This window comes from Anthonomus grandis, chromosome 12, assembly GCF_022605725.1.
Source record: "Anthonomus grandis grandis chromosome 12, icAntGran1.3, whole genome shotgun sequence".
NCBI classification, from domain to species: Eukaryota; Metazoa; Arthropoda; class Insecta; order Coleoptera; family Curculionidae; genus Anthonomus; species Anthonomus grandis.
The window spans coordinates 29120573-29146796 of record NC_065557.1 but is presented as its reverse complement, the minus strand read 5'-3'; the positions used below and the strand labels follow the sequence as shown (position 1 = coordinate 29146796).

At 30.8% G+C, this 26224-nt stretch overlaps 1 protein-coding gene and 1 long non-coding RNA gene across 3 annotated transcripts in view; one reads left to right on the top strand and one right to left on the bottom strand.

The window, feature by feature from the left end:
* The window catches only part of LOC126743422 (fatty acyl-CoA reductase wat-like), a 234027-nt gene that overhangs the window by 83438 nt on the left and 124365 nt on the right, over positions 1–26224 (bottom strand). The gene's annotated exons all lie outside the window — the stretch shown is intronic.
* LOC126743425 (uncharacterized) lies at positions 1388–1807 on the top strand. Its single transcript, XR_007662867.1, has 2 exons — positions 1388–1541; positions 1599–1807. It is a non-coding gene; the product is annotated as an uncharacterized LOC126743425 (long non-coding RNA).

The following is a 26224-nucleotide window of genomic DNA, read 5'->3' as shown; positions in this document are numbered from 1 at the left end:
CACACATTTAAACTTCTAAGTTTCTTGTATTTTTTTTTTTGATGATCTATCATAAAAAATATAAGAATTTTAAAATGATGTAGCTACCACACTAAAAGTATTCATTTAAAATACTAAAGTTTGGCGTAAATAAAATATTCATTATTTCTAGACATTTTCGCTAACTATTTGCATACACATTTACCGATTTCATTTTTTTTGATACCGTTGAATAGAGAATTTTACGCTGCTTACTATGATGTATCACACGATGGGGGTTCCCTTTTGACATATTGAAGTGAGGTGAGCTGGAGGTGAGGAGGTGATTGACAGAACTTCAGTAAATGCATAATTAAACGTCCCCTTGTATATCTAATTTAAGGTTTTTTTTTTTAAGTTATTAAGGGTGGATTGTTTTGAAATGAAAGCACTGTATATATCTGCTAAATAACACTATATTTTCTAAGATAATTAAGGAAATACAATTGAAGAGAATAAAATTTGTGGTATTATTATTTATTACCATAGTTTGCTTTAATTATTTAACTTTACTTAAGTTTTGCCACTGCAGGAAGTTAGAATATGTAAAAAAAGTATATTTCCAACTGGTTTTAATGTTTTCTGAAATTACCTTTTATTGCATATATTTTTTTACAGTTTTCTTTATATTTACTTACAATAATGTTCTGATAAAAGTATCTAATTCCACAATTATTTCATCTTATGCATAACTAATTGCTATTCACATCATTCATATTTACATAAACTTAATATCAACTTAAAACCCTGAACCATAAGAATAGGATAAGCAACTTGACTCGACTTCTCGCAATTGTAATTGCCAATCGTGTTATCTTTTTGTAAAGATATCTTGAATAATATTCAAAAATTTTCTTGGAGATGAATGATACTGGATATAATAGAAGATACTTTTAAAAACATATCTTAACAACATCTTTTAAAGGTCTTAAGATAATACAATATTATTTCGATTAAGATGTAATATCTTAAAAATGTCATTTGCTACATGATTATATATATACTATTTTTTTTTCTTTATGAGCAAATAGCTAAAAATTTTTCTAGTTACGAAGTTAAGTACAAATAAAACAAATAATGCATAGAATATACATCTATAAGACATAATTTTAACAAAAATAAAATATAGATTGTATATTTTGAAAGAGCGGTAGAAAACAATACGAAACCTAAATCTAAATTTCTATACTTTTGATTAATTTTAAAGTTTTTTTTTTTAATATTCTTATACCATATGATTTATAGCAAAATTAAAAAAATATTATATAGGCCCATACATTCATTAAAGGCTAGTTAAAAATGTATGACTAATAATGATAGATAATTTCCGAACTATACTATTAATTTATGTCTTTATGTCAAAGAAGTTGTCACATATTTCATTCTAAAAATGGCAAATATTCAGAGAATTACTGTAGCTCCACTCGATACCATCGAAGCAAAAGGTGTAAAAGAGGATAAAAATCAAAAAGAGCATAAGCGACTAGGAGCTCCTAGAGGAGATACAATATTTGATCGAATGAGTAACATTTCATTTTTACTGTTTTGGTTGTTTTTGGTATTTAGTTTTTTTTGCTTAGCCAGTGCTTTAGCAAACATATTTGTTGCACAGTTTCGAGTTATGTGTGAACTGGGGATTTCATTAGATCATAAATCCAAGAGCTAACCAAAAACTATAAGCAACATTAAGAGAAGAAACAGAAATTCATAAATTCATTATAATAAGTTTTACGTATGTATATTAATTTAAGATTTGTACCTGTTGATAAATAAATGATTTCTGTATGGAGCTTACTTATTCATCTAACAAGAAATCGATAGTTCTATGGTTGGAACCTTTGGTGTTACACTCAAATTACGAGACAATTTTACCACGAACCAAAACTCTTTATTTTTACTCTCGACACGCGTTTCACTAACGATGTTCGGGAGATAATTAAAACTAAATTAAGACTACTTATAAATAGGCCTATATATTAATGACGTAACTAATAGAGCGAAAATACAATGAATCATCGTTGAACAAATCTAACTAAACTATATAATTGACTATAAGGAATCGGACCTTTATCCCTGTTAAGAATGATTTTTTGATTTTTGAATATTGGTAAATTTTCGTATGCAACAGTCGTTGCAATTAATCTCATCGATCCTGGATTTTTCATTGTTTTTTTATCTTTTGAATTTCCTAAAAGATTTCGTAACTTGGCCGAACTTTGATAGACCATTATTAGATCTAAGTGTGTGAAAACCCGACCAAAGCATCTCGTCAAGCTAGGATCATATGGTATTGCAACGAAAGTTAGCTTATTTTCCTTTACTTGAAATGTGGTAGAGTTTTTAAAATTAACACTTTAAACCTATATCTTTTAATCAGCTTATCAATAATCTTATCGTCATAACCATTGACCCTAGCAATGGTTTTAATTTTTTTGGTAGGATTAAGGCTTATATGCGTATTTTAATATTTAAAAAAATTAGACTTCAAAGTTTATTACTTTTTCGTGCATAAGAAACGTAATCTAAAAATATGTTTCATAATAAGTGCTCTAAATATTTAGCAGCTTAAGTAAAATTAAGTTTCTTTAGAGGAGGTAGAATGTAGTGGTAAGATAGTGGATAAGTGGTATAATAGAACATAATATTTGAACGCTTTTGGTATTTGCTTGCTATTACCATCTTTTATGTTAAATAATATTATTATGAAAATGTAAATAAGCTAATTATTATCCTAGTTTTTATACTATTTTATCCATATTTTGTAGTTAAAGTTGATTAGTAGGGTTCTACCTACGTTTAGTTTAATATTTTTATTTATGAAAATATTATTAGAGAGAAAAGGCTAAGTGAATTTAAAACATGATCTTAAAAAGAAGCAGGTCTATTAACGAATAAAAAAATTAAAGGAACGAGATTTACAACTTAGAGAAGATCTGGAGATAAATTAGATAAAATTAATAACTAACTTCGAAGCAACATCGGAAGAAAAATTAGAGCAAACACAAAAAAAGATCCAAGAACTAGAGATATAAGGCCGTTTACAAGAAGTGTACTAGGCTCAATTGAAATCTAGGAAACAACAACATTGGAAGAAGAAGAACTCCAATAGTTGAAGGCCGAAGTTGCTCGATTAGTAAATCTGGCTTACCCATCAGCCCCAACACGGAAGCATGAGTTCCGGGAACAAATTTCTATAAATTGTTTTATTGACGGGTATGAGTATGATGCAGCTTTTTAAGCAACTAGAAGACAGATATAGATAAGACAAATCAGAACTTCGGAAGCTGATCTCGAAGACCGCCTAAAGAAGATTCAAGCATATTTAGTATTTAGCTAGAAAACCTAAAACACCATTCCATTGTTGGAATTGTTTCGAGGAGAGACCTTGAACGTCAATGCCATAATCCTTAGTCAGCTTTATTGGTGCTACCAAGCCCTATGTATAAAACTAAATTGGCTGCCACGAGATTTTAATGCAAAACCTACATGAAGTTAAAGGAAACACTTAAGTCGTTAAGTTATAAAAGGATATCACCCTACCAGCAAATTCAGAGGTGGTGGTTAATACCACAACTGTAAGAGAAGAGGAAGAAACTGTTTAGATTAAGCCTATGGAAAGCTATAAGATATACGGTCAACGAACTTTTTCAGCAAAAAAGTCATCTACGCCGAAAAAATCTACTATTTTGGTCCAAATGATAAATTTAAAAGGATATACATACCTCAAACAAGGAGAGATCATTGGCTGACAATTTAATCATTCACCATTACCAGCTTAGTAATTTGCAACGTCTTGTTAAAGAAAATCAAATTGTGTTTTCCTTGCACGATAATGACCTGTGAAGTCCTGATTTGATGCAGCATCGAATGAACACTGGAAATAATGAATCTACCAACTTTTGTGTAGACTATCGGTGACTAAATGAAATTACCAAGCAAGACAGTTATCCCCAAGAATTGCCGATACTTTAGATACATTATCAGGTTCACAATGATTCTTAACACTCGATTTAAAGAGTAGATACTGGCAGGTAAAGATGCACCAGACGATAAGTAAAAGAATCGCATTCTCGACTGGAACAGGACTTTGGCAGGTTACAGTCATGCCCTTTGGACTCTAAAACTCTAAACTCGCTCCAGCCACCTTTGAAAGACTTATAAGACTGTATTACGTGGAAATATTCAAGAGGTATTTGTTAAGCTCCGAGAGGCCAACCTGGAACTAAGCTCTAATGAACGTTGCTTATTTCAAAAAGAAGCTCGATACTTTAGTTATGTAATATAAGAAAAAGTCTGATTCAAATAAAGTAGAAGCAACCGAATTGTAGCCGGCAGACTGATAAACACCAGTTAAGAAGCTTTCTGGGTATCAATACCTATTGCAGAAGATTTGTAAAAAAATTTGCTAACCTTGCAAAACCTATACATAAGCTCATGGAGGACCAAATGTTATTTAGTTGGTCAGCAGAGTGTAAAGCATTTTAACGGCTTAAAAGAGCACTGTGCATATCATCATATACGCATAACGTATTCGATTCTTGGACAAACTTTTATTTTGAATGCAGATGCAAGTAATGTTGGAATTGGAGCCGTCCTATAACAAAAATATAAAGATGGTGAGTAAGCGATAGCTTGTAGTATTTAAATCTTTTGAACTTGAAATACCTTTTTACACGACGTTGGAGATACACATAAACACGAGGTTTTGGTTTAAAATACACACTAACCAAAACATCGTGTTATATTTAAAATTATAAAATTATATATTTAAAAGGAAATTCACTTACTATTAATGTACCAAGATCTTCCACCTTCAAAACTAAGTAATAGGTTTTTTCAGTATGAAGCTATCCAAACCCCCCAAAAAAAAGAGACTATTGTGTCATTAGCCGAGAGCTATTGCCAGCGGTAAAAGCTATTAAAATTTTCATAAATATATGAATGGTCAACGATTCATCCTCAGGGCTGACCATGCTTCTTTGAAATGGCTGTTTCACGTCAAAAACCCTAAAGAACTAATAGCAAGGTAGCTTCAATGACTACCAGAATATCACTTTACCATAAAACAAAGGAAAGGAAGAAATATTACTAAAGCGCCGATGCGTTATCGAGAAGACCCATCTGTTGACGACTTGATGACACGTTTCAACTGATGACATGTTCCAATGTCATCATGGTTGGTCATCCATCATATGTTCCAATATCATCATGGTTGGTCATCATGGATGACATTGGAACATGTCATTCATCATTCTCTTAAAAAGGTATCGAAACAACATTCAGAAATATTTACTTGCTATCGTATTGGCGTTGACAGTTTTGAAGAGTGGGACGCAGCTAGGTTAATCCAGCATCAGTACGATGATCCAGTATTTGGTCTTATTTACGAACTGAAGTCTCAAAAGATTTAAAAACCAGAATGGAAAGATATAAAACAAATCTCCAGATCTGAAAGCTTATTGCTCTCATTGGAATTTGTTATTTATATAGCTGGAAGTCTTTCCTCGAAAACGGATTCCAGAAATTCTTCAAGCTGTCCATAGCGGTGTTGGTGGTAGATTTTGGAGTTAGTAAGATCTTGGCAAAATTGAGAAAACGGTTTTACTGACTGAAAAATCATGAAGATGTTGAACGCTGATGCCGACATGTGAGTGACACCGAGTATGACCATTTTTTATCAAGCAAAAGTCCAAGAATCCGGACCGGAGGAAAAATTAAGCAATATCTTGTTGGTGCACCCGTTGAACGAATTACCATAGACGCAGCAGGACTAGTAATATACCAAGAAGTATGCCAGTTGCTGGGTGTCAATAAGACCTGGACAACTCCGCTACACCCTCGGTCTGATTGAATCGTTGAAAGCTTTATTCGCACATTTAAAACCTACTTGAGAATTATAACTCTAAACTATAAGCAAACCAACTGTATACAACCATTTCTATCAGCATATCTTTTTCTATCCACAAGTCAACTATAAAAGGCACGGTAAAAGATGTTTTTGGTGATGAACTTTGTTTACTTTTGGACAATATTACTAGGAGACTCGACAAGTCTGAAAACCTTGAGGAATACGTCGATCATCTACTCGAGCGTTTGCAAATGGTCTACGAACAAGCAGAAGGTAAACTTCACCTAGAAAGTAACAGAATAAAATTACATTAGGACATAAAGACAAATTCTACCGGTCTTAATTCTGGGAATAGAGTCTGGTTATGCAATCCACGAAGGACAAAGGACAAGTCATCAAAGCTCCAAAAAGATTGGAAAAGTTTATTCCATGTGGTCACCAAAATCAACGATGTGGTGTACCGGATTCAGCGATGTCCGACAACGTATTTGAATTGTAAACACCGGTTATCACCTTATCAGGTGGCTCCATCTATGATCTCTTGATGGAGGTGTTGATTGATTGGGCCGATTAAACTTGAGAGAACAGCAGTATTATGAAAATATAAATAGTTAATTATTCTCCTAGTTTTTTTACTATTTTATTCGTATTTTGTAGTTAAAGTTGATTAGTACGGTTAATTTATGGTTCTACTTAGGACGTTAAGTTTAATAGTTTTATCTATAGTGTCCAGTTTTGAAGTAGTTTGTCTTGCTTGAGGGCCATATATTGGCTCCAAGTTAGGTTATATTATTGTAAATACGTGTATAACTTTTCAAAAATTTGATACTTGCCTGCTGTGACCATCAGTATTCTCTTAGGTAATTCTACAGTTTAGCGGCTTTTGTCTAAACTAACGGAAAATGATGGGACTTTTTGCACAATGGGTAGATTTGAATATATATTTTTCACTAAGAGTGGCGGAAAGCCAAATTTTATCGCGACAAGGGTGTCATCACGTACTAAATCACTATGGGACGTAATTAATCATTGGAATAACACTGTATTCGATTAGTTTTGTCAACAAATATGTGACAACTGAGGTGAGGTTAGGTGTGGTGTTGCCAGTTCTGTCGTTAACTGCATTTTGTCACGCTGCAGCTTTAGCCTTGTCCCCAGTGTGGCTGACTCATAAGTGCCTTCTCTTAAGTGGAGAATTCACTGTGTTTTTTTTAGTCACGAGAAATGTTAGGTATTATGCGTAAAATAAAGTAATATAATTTCACAAAAACTGTTTTTACCTTTTCTTGTAACTAAATCTATTTATTTTATTATAAAACTATTTATATATTTACTATAAAACTATTTATTTTTAATAAAATGTCTTGAATTGGGACGTCGAGCACATGTGGGGCGTAAGCCTCCATGTGCTCGACATTTACGAGCACTCTATATACTTTTTCATGTTAGAAAGTGTGTGATGTTAGAAAGAATCAGGCTGGGGACAAGGCTTAAGCTGCAAAGTGACAGAATGCAGTTGACGACAGAACTGGCAACACCACACCTAACCTCACCTCAGGTTGTCACCTATTTGTTGACAAAACTAATCGAATACAGGGTTATTCTAATGATTAATCACGTCCCATAGTCAGTGATTTAGTGCGTGATAACACCCTTGTCGTGATAAAATTTGGCTTTTCGCCACTCTTAGTGAAAGATATAGTATATCCAAATCTACTCATTTTGCAAAAAACTCGACCATTTTTCGTCAGTTTTTACAAAAGCCGCTAAACGGCAGAATTACCTTCTCTTGAAATTGTTGACTTCTTTAAAACAATGAAGAAAATGTTAAGCATTTCTAAATTGTTCCATGGGTCTTTAAAAGGGACGTGTTTCGTGTTTATTCGTTTCAATTTTTTAAATTGTTTTTTACCTTGCACACAATTAAATGACAGTCAGAGAGAGTCAGGTTAGAGTTTTTAACATTGTCAATAAAAGTGTGTTCCTGAATTTCCTTACAATATTACCGATCTCTCTCACTTTTATCCAAATTCAGTTTTGATTTAACTATAATTAAAAAAAAAAAGAACCAGAACAAGATTATAAATTTCTTATTACTTTCACAATATGAGATTTTAAAGCGAATTCTAATATATGTAAATTTAAATATATTATTAAATCATAGGGTGATTTTATCTTTCTATATTTTTTTTAGAAAAATATTAAAGTAGCAGTATAATTACGTAGAATTTAACTTGGAGCGTTTAATTAAACCTTCAATAAGGCTAAAACTGTATTCCTCTTAACTCGCTTTATATAACGGTCTTAATCGGATTAAACATAAAATTTTACAAACCCTTTGATACTGCTTTATGGAGTAAAATACTTGAATAATTTTAATGCTTCCTATAAAATGGAAACAAAATTATTAAAATATAAACATTATGCACATTTAAATACGGTCATTGTTTAATGAGTCCTATCTGAGCAAGTCCTTATTTATTTTATTTTAAAATTTATCTTCTCTAAATAATTAAATAACAAATTAGTTAACTAAAACCAAGGAGAAGAAGGTAGTAGTATATTAAATAAACGCACGTTTTTTAACGTATTAAGCTCTTCTGACACTTTTGATTTAACGATTATAATTAGTAATAAAAATATTACTAATTTTAAAATATAGTATTTTAATTAAAATTGTATTCTTTAATTGCCCATGGCATCAGTCACTTTTTTGATGAGGATTTGAGTTTCAAATATTAAAGTAAGGTATTTAATAAACAAAAATTAAAAAAAAACATTATGTAAAATATAATTTTAAATTCTAAGATTTAAAATACTCTAGAGGTATATAAATTTCGCTAGTTGATTCTTCAATGTAATAAATTATGTGATCTTAACATTTTATCAGTTAAATCAAACCATGACTTTATTCAAGCCTGCTGTGCACTTAATAATATTTGGTTTTTTGATTAAAGTCTGAACTTAACTTAGTTATTAAGTTTTCTGTGAAGTACTTTCTTAAAAGGTTTTAAAATAAGTTATATTGGAAACTTTTATTAATAATATTCTTTCAATTTCACTTTACATTTAAAAGAAACATCTATAGAATAAATTTAAAAAATATATTTGGTTTTAATATGCATCTGCCTGGTACTTTCAACATTTCTCTAAAGTGTGACAAGTGTGAGTTATATTATTAAGTCTTTTTAAGAAAAATATTAGGCTTTACCTAACTTGAATATGTCTACAAGAAAATAATAAGCTATGTAAACCTGATTCCAAGTTTTTAATTATTAACAGTAACAAATAAAACTTTTAATTAGAATTTTTTTTTTTAAATATCTTTTATATAAATTAATTTGTAGAATATACACAACGTAAAAACATTTTTTTTAATTCTCTTATAATGTAGGATTAAGGATTTATATACAGTGACCGCCTAAAGTTCCGCATAAATTCGATAAAAATTAGAGACATGATTTTTTGAGAAAACGCTCTGACCCGTCGGTTTTTATTTTAAGTTGCGCATTATTTCACATACATTTTTGGATACAGGGTGGAACAAGAAAAAATATGACGGCTATATTTTTTATTGCATTTATGAAATACAGGCGAAATTCCAAGCAAGTTTCATATTACACACCTTACCTCAAAACTCAACTATTTCAGAAATATTTACATTTAACCAACAAGAAAGCAAGTAAGTACGTCTATTTACAAATTAAGATAAAATGGAGGATGAAATGTTATAAACTGTGAAAACTCCTATTAATGTATCAAGTGTTCAAACTGATTCCCATTTACTTCTTGACAGAAAGCAAGACGGTTTACAAACTCATGTAAAACACTATCAATTATTTCGGGTGATATACGTCTAATTTCATATCTAATTCTGTTTTTCAAATCTTCTACGTTGTTTGACTTCTCAATATAAACTTTATTTTTCAGGTACCCCCATAGAAAATAGTCGTAGGGATTTAGGTCTGGTGACCTGGCCGACCACTCTATTGGCCCTCTTCGTCCTATCCATCTTCCTGGGAACACTATATCCAAGTAATTACATACATCTCGAAAGAAATGTGGCGGTGCGCCGTCTTGCTGAAACCACAAAGTATCTGTCGGGACAGCAGGGTCTTGTTCATCTGGGTATAGGGCAGCCAAAGCAGGGATAAGATCTTCTTGAAGAAAATTCAAATAGCGTTGTCCTGTTAAGTTTTCTTCGAAAAAGTTTTCTATTACTTTATTTTCCACGATACCAGCCCAAACATTAATAGATTTACGGTACTGTGTATGAGCCTCAGTTGCCCAGTGTAGATTTGACACTGACCAGTACCGACAATTTTGCCGATTTACGACACCGTTTAAACAAAAAGTTGCTTCATCCGAAAACAAAACTCGTAACACAAACTGACGGTTATTATTGCAAATGTTCATCATTTGTTCGCAAAATTAATTTCTTTGATCAGGATCGTCCTCATTTAATTCGTGTATTAGTCTAATTTTATAAGGCTGGTATTCATTTGCTTTTAAGATGCGTCTCACTGACGTTCCGGCTATATTTATATCAACTGAAATTTGTGAAGTTGCATAAGAGTTTTCACAGTTTATAACATTTCATCCTCCATTTTATCTTAATTTGTAAATAGACGTACTTACTTGCTTTCTTGTTGGTTAAATGTAAATATTTCGGAAACAGTTGAGTTTTGAGATAAGGTGTGTTATACGAAACTTGCTTGGAATTTCGCCTATATTTTATAAATGCAATAAAAATATAGCATTCCATTTAAAAAAATGATCGATGACGTCATATCTTTTTTTTGTGCCACCCTGTATAGAAAAATTTATGTGAAATAATGCGCAACTTAAAATAAAAATCCACGGGTCCGAGCGTTTTCTCAAAAAATCAACAAAAAAGCAACTTTAGGCGGTTACTGTATATATTTTTTCTGTCGAGAAAGTAACATCTATAATATTATATCAATAATTCAGAAAAGTGAAGATATCAATAAATTATAACAACTAGTTTAAACCCAAAGGGGAAACCTGATTTGATAAAAGGAAGCTCGATCCCGTTGAATTTGTCATCAATGAAACTGCTGTCTGCGGTCACAGTATCTCTAAGATGGCGGCTTTAAATTAATTGATTCATCGCCCCCAGAATCGTAACAAATCCTACCGACCCCTCATCGAAAAAGGCCATTCTAATAGCCGGTTTTACTGACGTCGAGGATAATGCATGGCTTAATAATACAGTGCCTAAAAGGCAGGTCATTTTGTACTAAACTTCATTATTGTATTTGATCCTGTCACTAAAATACCTCTCACAAAATGTTTTCTTCGGCGTTGACGTTATGGGAGGGAGGATTAAATGTGTAACCATATCATGGGGAGTACTATTTTTAGTCAGAGAGCAAATGAACTCGTTTGATAAAATAATCAGATCTTTTACAATTGGATATCGAGAACTAAAAATCAAAAAGTCTTAGTAATAAGGAAATAAATTTTTTTTATTAAAAATAGCATATGCTTGTTTTCATATGATCATACAAAATATATACTTCCGTGAATTCATAAACTACAACATGAATTTATAATTCCTGAAAACATAAGTGTGAGGCCAATTTTTAATTTTGCTAAATTAAGGTGCGAGAGTAAAGTTGTAAGTTATAAAGTAAAATATGCTAGTTTCAAGTTGAGGATTTAATTTTTTTAAATAAATAAGTTCGTATTGTTATTTACTTATCTTATATTAAAATATTATACTGTATAAATTTACTTATTTACTTACCATTATTATAGTATTTTGCTACAAATATTTATCAGAATCTAATGTATTTAGGTCTTCAAAACTTATGCCACTCAACCGTACTTTTTGATTGTATCTTTTATTGTATAGTATACATATGTTATTGTATAGTAGAGTCCCATCATTATAATATAGGTATTAAATATTATAATGATGGGGCTATACTCCAAAAGATTCAAACTCGTCTTTTTGCCTTATGCTTTGTTTTTAAAGAAACGAAACATGTATCGAAATATATCTGAAAACTTTATGGTCTAGTTTGATTTAATATTAAAGCAAGGATTTGATATTTAATGATGAGTTAGTTATTATTATCGCCTCTGTTAAAATCGAGATGTATACGCATTTGCTAGGAAATTAACATAATATAATTTAATAATTAATATTATGTTTTTCTGTCTTTTTGAATATTATTATTATTAATGTCATTAATTAAAAAATAAATATAATATATTTAAATATTTTAAATATATTATTATTAATTAAGAAAATTTCGTTAAAACTATTATAGTTAAAATTAGAACATTAGTGAAATGCTTAGATTGGTTTTCAGGTAAATCCTACATTAAAGGTTTTAGATTTAATGTATTTTTGGTATTTTATAATTTAATCTATTTAAGATCTAATATTATTTTAAATCATAGCAAGCTGTTTGTTATTTTTCACATTACAAAAAAAAATAGAAAATTTTGAATGTTTATCATCCAAATAATTCACATCATATCATCAATGAAGATAAATTCTTTGAATACAATTTTTACAACCACAGATATTTCTCTCGTATTTAAATCTACTAAAATAATAGCACAGCATAACTACTTTACCCAAAATGCAAACTTGATCTTAGCTTTTTTTCTTAGATTTACATTTAAAAGCGCAAAATCTGTTTTCGATTAAAATTCATAGTTCCTAAGGGAGCTTTATTTAAAATGTATAAGTATATTAGGATAAACTAGTGTGAAAATATTTCTTAAAAAATATAATTTAAATATATAATATATATTTCAAGTAAAGCTGCATTTTTTTATCATTAAACTACTCACTATTTTTCTATTGAAGAGAGCAAACCTAACACAGCTGTGATCCTAAAGCTAAGCCTCCTATTCATTCTGATATAATGTGCATATGTCAGAACTTTTGCGGATTGAGTCAGACGACGGTCCAATTGTTACATTTTTGTGTTTATTTTTATTTGCTTTTTTTAGAATATTGATTTTACAATTTTCAGTAAACAGCTTAAATATCCATTTATGGTATGTCGCTCCATGAAGAAACAGTAAATAAATTCTAATTCTTTTTATTTGGTTGTTTATAAGAAAGGCGTTATTTTCTAAAAGTCTTGTTTTCTCATAATGACAATTTTCTAAGATCGATTTAAAAGTTTATAAATTATACTATAATGAACATACGCGGGAAACTACTATGCCCCCCTTCTGCATACAGGTGGTGTTTTCAGAATGTTTGAGTATTCCGTTCCAAATACAAATAACTCTTTAAATTATATTTCATCAACTTGTATCAAATCAAGCACAATGAGTGCTTAAAGTTACAACAGTAAGGGTTTAGTTGTTAACGAACAATGGGTAAGAGTCTTAGAATTTCTTTTGTTTTAAGGCAACAAAGCGTAATTTTTGTCTCGGCTTTTCGGCATACGAGTATGGGGCATATATGTAAAACAAAAAATGAATGATTTCTTAAAGGACATTTTAGTTTGCAAAAATATATTGTGCAAGGGAAAAATAATAAGGGGTTACAACCGTCAAAATATTTTCTTAAGATTGTCAGTATTTACAATAAATATATATTTATTCACTTATTAATAAGTATTTACCATATATTGTTAACTCTAATATAATTATATTTTAAAATAAAAATTTAAATGATATAAATAAGTAAAGTAGAAATAAAAATTATATTTATAAGAAATAGTTCTTATACTAAGTTAGGTTGTTCCTACTAATAAAAAACTTAAATAAAGATTAAGGATATCTATGTTATCATTTTTACTTATTAACTATTTCAATTACAAACTTTAAATATTTATATAAAAATCGTTATATATACAGGGTGATTTTCAACCTATGCGCATAAACTTGGGAAATGGTAGATGAAGATGAATAATGACTAATAATAATGAGAAAAAAATGTAGTATAATATTTGTGGTTTCCGAAAGTTAAACAAATGTCAACAGAACGTGTATCAGACGAACTTAGTTTGTTGGTGGCTGTGATCGTTTTCGATCGTTATTTTCACACGAACAAAATAAAAGCATCAAATGTAATGGCGCACATTTTTACAAATGAAGAACTTGTAGACATGGTTTTGGTTTACGGAGAAACGCATCAGAATGCAGTGGCAGCAGCTGATCTATATGCCCAAAGATTTCCCCGAAGATATCACCCGAGACGTCGGGCTTTCTTACGTGTTATTCAGCGGGGTAGAGAAACTGTCAATTTGCGGCCGCGGCCTGGACAAGACGGAGGAGCTATTAGCCCTAGGTACATTCTAAATCTAGAGGAGGATATTTTAGAAGTTATCGAAGAACAACCTGGAATTCGCACTAGGACGCAATTGGGAATATCGCAATCTACAAGTTGGCAAATTTTAAGGCACGAGTTGCTATACCCGTTTCATGTGCAGAGGGTACAAGCCCTTCGATTTGCCGCTTCGATACATTTACAGTACACTTTTGTGAGTGGTTGTTACATCACCAGCAGTTAAGCCCAAACTTTACCATGAACATTTTAGTTACGGATGAGGCAAATTTTACGCGCAATGGAATTTTCATCTTTCACAACACTCATTACTGGGCTTTGGAAAATCCGCATTTACACGGAGAATATACTTTCAACAACGTTTTTCTGTAAATGTATGGGCTGGAATTCTGAACGGAATGCTCATCGGACCTTTTATTCTGGAAAATCGTTTGACTGGTACTCGGCATTTAGAATTTTTGCGCAACAATTTACCAGTGCTCCTTGAAAATGTGAATCTCAACGGTTTCTTCATAATGGTGCTCCACCACATTTTTTACGACCAGTGCGACAACATTTAGATCGTGTGTTTCCCGGACGATGGATAGGCCGTGATGGTCCAGTTGAGTAGCCCCTCGCGCGCCTGACCTTAATCCATTAGACTTTTATTTGTGGGGTCATATGATAACAATGGTGTATGTAAACGAAGTTGATACTGAGCAAGAGCTACGATATCGCATAAACGCTGCCAGTGACGCAATTCGCCTACAGCCTGGTTTGGCCCGTGCATGTACGTCTTCATGGATTCGACGAGCTCAAGTCTGTATCGAAAATAATGGAAACAACTTCGAACAGTTGCTTTAAATTAGTTTCAATTAAACACGTTAAAAAATACACGTTTTTTTATTTAAAAAAATATGCATATCTCCAAAACTAAAAATATTTTACTAATTTTTTTTTCATAATTACTCATTCTTACTCATCAGCTATCATTTCTCAAGTTTATGCGCATAGGTTGAAAATCACCCTGTATAGAGTGAGCAGCTAAAGAAACAAATAACTTTAGCCTTTTGAATATGATTTAAATAAAAGGATTTTAAATCGAAAAAATCTGGCAGTGTAGAATTGAAAGTTTTTTTTCTGTTATTTATTTTGTGCCTACCAATTGACTTTTCAATATTTAAATACTCGTGTACTTATTAAACAAAATAATGCAGAGCCCATCTTGCCAAAAATTACAGATTAAATTAAAACTTTACAGATTAAATTAAACCAACGCAGTTTTGTTTTACGTTGGGTAGGTTATTAAGTGCTAAAATTAAGTACGTAGATCAATTTGGCATATTGAGTGGATAATTTTTTTATTTTGTTTCTAGTCTATTTTCCTCTAAAAAACAAATGAATTTGTGAATTTTGTATAAAATTGTCAACATGAAAATATTTTATTTTATTATCCTTCCAATTTTTTATTAGGTTGAATGTTAAGAAATTTAAAGGATGTTTTAAAAAAATCAAATAAGGCAGTAGAAACTTATAAGAATTCAAAAATTGAGGATTGCCTTTTTTTAATTATTTGAAAAACTACTTATATCGATTAGAGATATCTGAAAAACTTAAATTTTGGTAAAATTACTAAGGACATTTATAAATAAAAGATAACAAACATAGGTGAATAAACTATTTTGCTTAATGGCTAAAATCCCCGGTGGCTAAGAGTTAGGTATAAGGTTATTCTATTGCAGAAATAATATACAGAGCAAAATATTGAAGGTCTTAACTAACATTTACTTATTTATTCTTGAAGGTTTAAGACTTCGGAAAAGGGCAAATATTTTATTGCAATGTTATTAAAATACCGCACTATATGCAAGAATTTACTGTGAATTATTGGATTGAGATTAAACTCTCAGAGGATCGGAAGGAGTTACTATGGCCTTCTAGATCTCATGATTTAACGCTTCTCGATTTTTTTTGTAAAGCAATTTAAAATAAATATACCTTTAAAGTTCCCAAGAAATCCATGAAGAAATATCACAAAGAAATAGCAACATTTTATTCGGTATCATTAATTATTCATAAAGCGTATTGAAGTTCTCTATCACTTTGTCAAGTATTTTCTAAAATGCTGCTAAAAGATCTTTTAGATTATTTAAAATCATATGTACTTATATTAATACTATATGTGCTCAATATTCTGTGAGAAAAATGTATATTTCTAGTTTTAAGAAATAAAAAAGCTAATCTTAGAGTACCTTTGAGAATATAGCTGTACTCCCTTAATAGTTTTAGCACATGTATTGGTTTAGTGCTGTGTTCTAAGGAAGTAATAATATATTCAATTTTGGCAGGCTCTCTGTAATTCCAAAATTAATAATCTAAATATCTAGATGAAGTTATATTAAATTAAAATTATTTTAAATTCAAGTTCTTTTTTATTATATTGTTTTCTTTATAACCTCTTTAATACTAAATTTACTACATTTTATTTTAGTTTTGTTAGGGCTTATTTCACATTTATTGGAATAAAGCAAAACAAATTTGTTTAATATTTAGTTAAATTGCTTAAAGAATTTTTAAAATACTAGTTGTATGTATGCATTTATAATAGTTATTTTTACATATTTTCGAATTTTATATCTTTAGTACTCTATTAACAAAAGACAAAAAATACTTTTGGGTCTATATTAATCTTCTCACGGGAACATCCTATTTTAAATCGGAACACATCATAGAGAATGATGCGGGTCCTTACCATTTCCTTGAAACATGCCGCAGTAAATAAAAAACGTACCGAATGTTGCGTATTCGAGTGGCCCTTAATCGTTTTAGCACCATGTGCGGTGGGTTTACAAAACACTACAAATATGTACTCTAATTTCAATAGACCACTTATTGAGGTATAGGTATTTTTACCTATAGGCAACTATCGTGGGTATGAAAAGTAACGAAGATAGTTAAGCAAGTGGAAAAATGTCGGTATATTATACAATAAAAAACATTTCTTAAGATATGTATGTATGTATGTGTAAAATTTTAGAGAAACTAAGTCTAATATCTCGTTAATATAAAATATTTAACAAGGTTGATGTGAATAATTATTTAAAGGGCTTATTTTTAAGAGAAGAATATTTTAAATTTTTACTCTAATAATTAAGTAAAAAACTAAAATTAATAGGAAGTGATATACTCTTCTTTTCGTCTTTTATATTTCTCTCATTTTTATGAAAAATTCTTTTTTTTAAGTAGTAATATTTTTAACCAAACAATAAATTAAATTTACTTAGGTACTGGAAATTTCTCCGGCGTTATTGTGTATTATTTTAAATGGTCAAAGCCGTATTGTAGTGATCACTCTGATGATCTATTGATGTTCTATTGTTCTTTATGATAACTGGACGCTGACTATCGTGTCCGAAGAATACATATTTTATACTATTATACCATGTCCAGCATATTTAAATACAGTGACTAAGGAATACAGTCTAAAATACATATGTACATATGTATTATATACATATGTATATATGTACAAACATATTACAAGAGGTTGTCAGATATAGTCAAAATCGCTCTTATCGTGCAGGTGTATCGGATTATCAACGACAAACTTTTGTAGTTACGTTTTATTTCAATTTGCACAACAACGTTTTTTACCTACAACCTGTCAGATAAACGAAACAGATATATGCAGCGTTAATGTATCAAAAGAAGATAAACTGATAAATGTCAGTGGTTCTAAAACAATTACTTTCATAACAAACATGCCTGTCTCGTTTCGATTGACGGATGGCATTATTTGTCACAAGATAATTAAAATTTCAAATTATGGAAAAGAAAAAGCCTTCTAAGGATTTCTAAATCCTCAAGCCAAAAAAATGGTACTTAATGTTATTATTTACTTCGAGAACGAAAAAGAAAATAAAGGGTTGTCTAGAAATGTACAAGAAGTAGCTATAGCGCTTGCTTTAGTTTAAGAATGGTGCAAAAGGTTGTATATGAAAACAAGAACAATCTTATTCCCAAGAAGGAAAAAAGTGTAAAAGGAAGAAGCCGAAGACTGAAGATTTAAGTGAATGTGTAAAAATGGAAGTAAGGGATAGGATTTATGAACTATATAGGCTAAAAACAAATAAAACGCTGCCATTTCTGAGGGATGTTTTAAAGCAACGCGGCACTTTGGAAATTGGACTTTCTGCTTTATCAAAATTAATTAAAAGCATAGGTTTTTGCTATAAAAAAGACTGCAATGGCAGATATTTGTGTGAACTGCCAAATATTGTGAGCCAATGAATAGGATTTTTAAGACAATATACACAAAATGAAAAATCAAAGTTAATGAAAGTGGCATTCGTAGATAAAACTTGGATATTTTCAAATGGGAGTGGAATAAAATCTTGGCAAAATGAATCTGTGAAAAGCGTGAAAAGAAAAAAAGGATGTGGTCAGGGAAAACGATTTATTATTTTACATGCCGGGTCGTCAACGGGATTCGTTCCAGGTGCAAGTTTAATTTTTTCTTCTAAGTCTAAAAGTATGGATTATCATGACAATATGAATTACGAAACGTTTGAAAAATGGTTAAAGGAACAGTTAATACCGAACTTGCAAGAACCTTCCTTAATAGTATTAGACAATGCGTCGTATCATTCAAGAATTTTGAATAAACAACCAAATGGAAGTTGGAGAAAAAGTGAAATTTATGAATGATTAGTAAAAGAAAATCAGAATCCCTTGCCATATATGCTAAAATCCGAACTTCTTTCAATTGCAAAATCGCTGAAAAGACCAAAAATATATGCTGTTGACGAAATAGTACGTGAATATGGCCATGAAGTTTTAAGATTGCCACCATACCATTGTCAGTTTAATGCCATTGAGCTTATATGGGAAGGATCAAAATCTTATTATGAAAAGCATGTGGGTGCTGGGCATAGATCTGACCAGGTTGAAGCTGTTTGGAATGAGGCATTGAATCACATCACAAAGGAGTATTGGCGGAAATCAGTGGATCACACAGAAAACATTATTAGAACCTGTTGGAAGAGAGAAAAAGTACTCGATATCCAAGTTGAACCATTGATCATTGCTCCATTTGAAGAAGATTCGGAAAATGACGAAGAGTTTTCCGACTCTGTTAGTGATAATGATAGTTATAATTATTTTCTTTTTTTAGTCAAATTTGTTACTTCATTTTTACACATTCACTTAAATCTTCAGTCTTCGGCTTTTTCCTTTTACACTTCGTTTCCTGCTTGGAAATAAGATTGTTCTTGTTTTCATATACAACATTTTGCACCATTCTTAAACTAATTCCAAGCGCTTTAGCTACTTCTTCTTGTACATTCTAAGCAATCCCTTATTTTCTTTTTTCTTTATTAAAATAATTAGTTTTCTTTTTGCATTTCGTTTATTATTTAGGTATGATTAAAAAGTACAATTTTTTTTTTAAACAAAGCTAAGTAAATAAATTGGTAAATGCGCTGAGAGATAGATATGCCCGGCGCATTCTCCATTTGTTTAATAGTTAGTTTCAACCTTTTTTTGCCTTGTTATGTGTAAATAAATAAATATTCATAAGAAAACGACATTTTAAAGAACTGTCGTAGCTTTCCTCGTATTTATCTTTTTAACAAAAGCTAAGTAAATAAATTGGTGAATGCTCTGGGAGATATAAATGCCCGCCTCATTCAGCAGTTTTTTTTCAAGTAATTTTTAATCTTTTTTTTGCCCTGTAATGTGTAAAAAAATTGTCTTAAGAAAACGACATTTTAAAGAACTGTCGTAGCTCGCCTGGTATTTATCTTTTTAAACAAAGTTAAATAAATGAATTGGTGAATGCGCTGGAAGATAGAAATGCCCGCCGCATTCACCAGTTTTTTTTTTAGTTATTTTTTATCTTTTTTTGACTTTTAACTGATATAAAAGAAAAGATAACACAACTTTTTTAATTTTCTGTGCATCAACGTATAGATTGGGTCGAACGACAAATAATAAATCATAAAATTAAAATGTCATTTTAAAAGTGAGATTGTAACATGAACTTGCCTTTAAACAAAAAAAGTAGTTTTCTGGTCTCTGACTGCACTGCATCACACACAATGAAAATTAATTATTTGTCATTATACCAAAATGTATAGTTTCCCAATAATTATTACAAAAAAACACAATTACACATAAACAAAGAAGAAGACAAGATCAAATAATCGTTAAAAATTAGTCGCTGTGCCCTGAAATCGACAAATTAGTATGTTATGCACATACATAGGGTCATGCTAAATCGTATACTAATTTCTCAAAAATTTAGGCAACAACCATTTTTAAATGAAATGTGTACAATTTTAATGAAAGGCTAGGGAGGCATTTTTGCTCTCATAAAAAAATATAAAATGCTTAGATTTAGATATTATTACGCAAAGAAAAATTATTATTGAGAATTCCGTCTATTTCGGACAATTTTTCAAAAAAAAAAAGTAAATATTATGTCTGGCAACTTAGCAGAATATCAGGGATTCTAGGCATATACCGATGAGGCGTATACCCAACGGGCTTTATACTTATGGGCTTTTTCACGTCATGAAAGGAAATAACCAACGTATGTTTTACATGTCGAATATCGGATACGTAGAATTCCGCAGACATTTTTACGGCGTTAAAGGCATCACGTCAGTTAATAATTATGATCTAAGGTGTATACGCGGACCTTTGAACCCGCACGATAAGAGCGAAGGCGACTATAATAGACAGAATATAGAATACTCCCTTAAGAAATAGTAGAAGATCTCAATCTTTTGTCAACAGATGAGGTAAGATATTGCAAGTATTACCCGTAGTCGATAATAAAATATGACGAACACAAACTCTACTGGGATCTGAGTGTACAAGGTGGGCAAATAAGCGAGGTAAGCGGCTATATCGCAGGACCTGTATCTCTGGCAACAACGATTTTTATTAATATCAGAAAAGTGGCTATGAGAAAATTCTGGAAAGTATTTCTGATTTTTGTATTTCACCACTAGAGAGAGTAAATAAAAATTAAAAAAGAAAAACATGTTTTTTTTTCAAAAACTTATATATTAATAATAACTTTTAATAATAATGTTGGAAACCTTGGAAATTCTCTATCATTTTGGTTTAAAGCTCACCTACGAACGATAGCAGGGAAAGGGGAAGCTATTGAATGTATACTAATTAAAATTGGTGTAAATCCTAAAATTTTTTTTCCCAGATCTATATAGCTGTTTTAAATATCCAATCTTATTAGTAGTATATAGTTCCTTATAAAAGAGCTAGATGTCGCAATTTTTTAATATTGTAAGTTTTTTCATTTCACTCCAAAAAATTTAATTAAACGAAATATTTTTGACATCATTGCAAAAATACTGTGAAAACTAGTACAATGATGTATCTTTCTGTTGAAAAAGTTATAGCAAAGTGAAGTTTTGTATCGCCACCAAGCGTTCGGCCTTAGAATGTCTTACAAACATTGCTTCAACAGTTTTTATACAATAGTATATATATTATTTTAAAGCCTCGATAGATGTTCACATTGATTTCCGTCATATTACAAAGAAGCTGCTAATCTTCTTTGAATGCATAAAGTTGCTGTTTTGATTTTAGCAGCTGATATTTGGTTTGGTTTTATATTTTTAAACACACGTCTTATGGTGCGATAAAGAAGGAGTAAGCGTCGGGAACTCTTCGCACCATCTGAGGATACACGTAGAAAAGTTTGAGAGTGTTCTAAAATAATAAAGGTCTAGCCAATATAACAAGCCTACTCCTCTAAGAGACCAGTGCAAATCAGAATATTGGCGCGACTTTTAAATCAAAATAATTAGTGGGAAAAAAATACAGAAATCCTAAGTCGAATATAAATATATAGGGTGGCCATTTGAAAACGAAACAGAGCCTATTTTGGGTCCCTCAGAACATTTGCGAAAAAATCCTCGGACCCGTTAATTTTTGATTCAAGGGGGAACCATTTTTTTGCTAGTTTCGCCCCCCTGAGGGCAAAGCCCTAGCGGGGGTGACAAAAGCCCCCAAAATTTAAAATGGAACGGGGGGTCGAGTGATACCTTATTTTGAAGGTATTTTTATGTGGATTATAACCCTAAAGTTTTAAATCGTTACTATTTACCTAGTCGATACAGGGGCTAGTAAAAGACACACAAATTTTAAAAAGTATAATTTTAAATAAAGGGCTTAAAGATAAAATCAATCAAGTAAATGTTCAAAATGTTGGCCTTCGACTTCCATACAATAATACAGGTTTTGTTCAAACCTTTCCCGTACATTTTGCAAAATTTCCGGGGTGATTTGGCGACATTCATCAATTATTCTTTGTCGCAAATGGTCTAGCGATGTTGGCTGACTAGCATAAATTTTAGTTTTTAAATAGCCCCATAAAAAAATCTAACGGGCTTAGGTCCGGGGAATTAGAAGGCCATTCAATAGCTCCTCTTCTTTCAATCCATTGTCCTGGAAACGTTTGGTCCAAATATTGACGAACCCTTGCAGCATATTTGCATGAATTTCCAAGTACTCGTTGTTATTTTCTAGTATCTCCACTAATGCTGGATGAACTGTATTTTCTAATAACTCCAGGTACATCTCTCCTGTTAAATTGCCAGGTAAAAAAAGGCAGCCTACGATATGTTTACCAAAAATGCCAGCCTAAACATTTAATTTTTCAGGATGTTGTGTATGCACCTTACGAAATATTCTGGGATTTGAATCAGCCCAATAGCGACAGTTGTGACGATTCACAGTACCGTTTAGGAAAAAGGAGCATTCGTCAGAAAAACATACATTAAATAGAAAGTGTGGATCAGTGTAGATCATGGGCGGATTGTTCAGATATAGTTTCACAAAATTGTGCTTGCCTATCAAAATCGTCTTCGTTTAGTTCTTGTACGAGATGCATTTTGTACAAATGAAACTTGTTTTTTTTTAATATCTTCTGAATGCTGCTTCTCTTAATACCAGACACGGTTGATAACTTCCTTGTGCTCAGTGTAGGATTTTGCACAATATGGCCTGAAATAGCTACTTCTGAAGCTTCATTCACCATCCATCATTATTCATTTCGCGCTTTTTATTAGCTACAGACCCAGTTTCCCTAAATTTTTGAACCAATTCCAAAATGTACTTGCGATGGACCTGTCGATTAGGGTGTTGTAGTGTGTTAAAAAGCTGGGCAGTTCTATTAGCATTTTCATTGTTCGCCAAGAAAAGAGAAATTATTTCAACTCTTTCAGCAAGTGAATAAACCATTATCACACTCAATATTGTAATTATCTAACTTTAAAGAGTTATTTGTTTGACACACTATGATCTGACAGCAGTAATTGACAACCACTATTAAACTTCAAAATGTTGCTATAATAACAGTCTCAACAATAACCAAGAGTTCCCTTGCAGAATTGGCATAGATACCTACGGGTATTAAAAATGAAACAACAGAAAGTACGGTTCACAATGTAGGAGAACAACATTTTTTATGTTTATTGATCTGCTAAATTATTTTTTCTCAAAAAAGTTGGCATGTTTTTATAACTTTTATTAGCCCCTGTATCGACTAGGCAAATAGTAACGATTTAAAACTTTGGGGTTATAATCTACATAAAAATACCTTCAAAATAAGGTATCACTTGACCCCCCGTTCCATTTAAAATTTTGGGGGCCCTTGTCACCCCCGCTAGGGCTTTGCCCTCAGGGGGGCGAAACTAGCAAAAAAATGGTTCCCCCTTGAATCAAAAATTGACCGGTTCGAGGATTTTTTCGCAAATGATCTGAGAAACCCAAAATAGGCTCTTTTTCGTTTTCAAATCGCCACCCTGTATTTAGGATACAGAGTCTGTTAAATTAGCAAACTAATAGGATTTGTTCTGTTAATTAAAATCATATGAACAGAAAAAAAAATTAAACGTCGCATTTTGTAGAAAATGTACTTTTCTTGAATGGAATCCCCAATACAATCCCGTGTTTATGGGATAAACCGCATTTCGTACTGAGAAAAAGCTGGCCAGCTAACGCGAGTGAAAAACTATAATCGAGAGAAAAGTAACTATAATCGAGAGATAAGTCACAGACAGTGACCTTATAGTTATAAGGATTATGTTTATAATTTTTTTTTTATTACACTCTCTAAACTATTATTTTTAGAGTATTTATACAAATTTTATAAAATAAATATTTGTTTTTATCCACAAAATTATTATTTAACAAGATTATATAACTTTTTGAAGACTACGCTTTAAATTAATTTATGATATGTGCTACAGTAGAATCTGTTTTCATTTTTCTTACCAATACTTATTTATAAAGTTTTTTTTTTTCAAAACGTCTAGAATTTCTTCTTGAAAAAACATTAAAAATCAGGACATTTTAAAAAGAAAGTAAAAAAGAATATTTTAAAAACCATATCATTGAAAATCATTTATTCAGATTCAAATATTAGTGAGGTAATTAGATCGCCGTCTTAATCAGAGGACATTTGTACAAAGCAGGTTATCTCCTAAGAGATATTACTAGTTTATGATGATGCTTTATTTTAAGCAAAACACCTTGTTTGCTTTTTGTAACATTCGGGATCTCGAAAATATTTTAAGACCGAGACTTAGGGTTTTTATTTTTGCTCTAGTACTAATAAGGTTAGCAATCCTACTGACATTTCTAAAAACAAAGAGACCAGTAGTGAGCTAAAGTTTCCAAATATTATTCCTTCAGATCTTAAAATAACAAAATCATCCTCAATTTAAAACCTTTCCTCTTGAATTTTACACCTATAAAAGCGCCGTCTGTTAAGTGTTGATAGCGTTCGTGAATAAAATAATTATATTTCAGCGGATTCTTTATAAAATAAAAATACATATTGTTTTTATTACAGATAAAATAATTATGTTATATTAGTGTTTCTTATAAAATTAAATAAATTTATCTAATGACGCCGTTTTTTAATGACGTTTATTTAGATTTATTTCCGCCTTGTTGGGTTTTACGAATTAAATTAAATGCATATTCAGTTTTAAGAAAAAAATACTTAAATTACGATTTAGTTTATGATTTTTCTAATTTACTTATGTACATAAATAAATGTAAGGCAAAATTGGGCGAAAAATGGCCATATTTTTAATCTTAATTTTTGGAAATTCTTCTTACTAATAAAAAACCTTTAATATTCGGAACGGGCATTAATAATGAGATGCGAATATGCACCTATAATAACCGTAAAATTCGTTGCGCAAGAAAATATTCACTTGTAGAACTTTAAATTAATGTTTTCCTTTATAATGATCAGCTAAGCCGCCATGATAGGCGTGACGTTGTTTTCAATTTCGACATTTATCTTTGCTTTTTACAAGAGCTATGGAGCTTATAAACTTTATTAATTTTATTAATCTCTATGAGTGTGATAAAATAATTTGAGCCGAATACAAATTGTATATTTATCTTTTATAAAACAATAATATAACGTTAATAAAATAATTTTCTAAATGCTTTATTATGGACTGGAATCGATTTTATAATCTTAGATAATACTATTAAACGAGTAAATATAATTAAATAAAAATATCTTATTAGCGTGGACCCTTTTTTAGTTTACAGGATTTATAAATGCTTATAAGAGCAAGTTTGACGAAAATAAAGTTTTTTTATAAATAATTGAAATTTATCAATATTCAAATTAAATACTTTCATATTTTAAAGTACTCGATAAACATCCGTATAATTAAAAGGCAGCACTGATACGTTTGCACCTGTGTACCATGCATAAGTGACTAGTTAAGATACTAAAACTAATGAATGTAAAACAAAATTTGATGTTGGTAATAATATGTAATAATTTCTGATAAATTATAAATTAAATGTCACATTTATTCAAAAAATTTGCTTTCAAGATCTTTATGATTCGTAAAGCACTTACTTTTTATATTTATATTGTTATGCCTATTAAAAAAATCAAATTTGGATGATATTGGATTGCATCCTTAACTGACGTCGTATATGGCTCTACTAGCGCATTCAAAATATTTTGGCATTGTTCATTTTAATTTTTTTTTTATTTTTGAATTTCATATTTATAACACAATAAT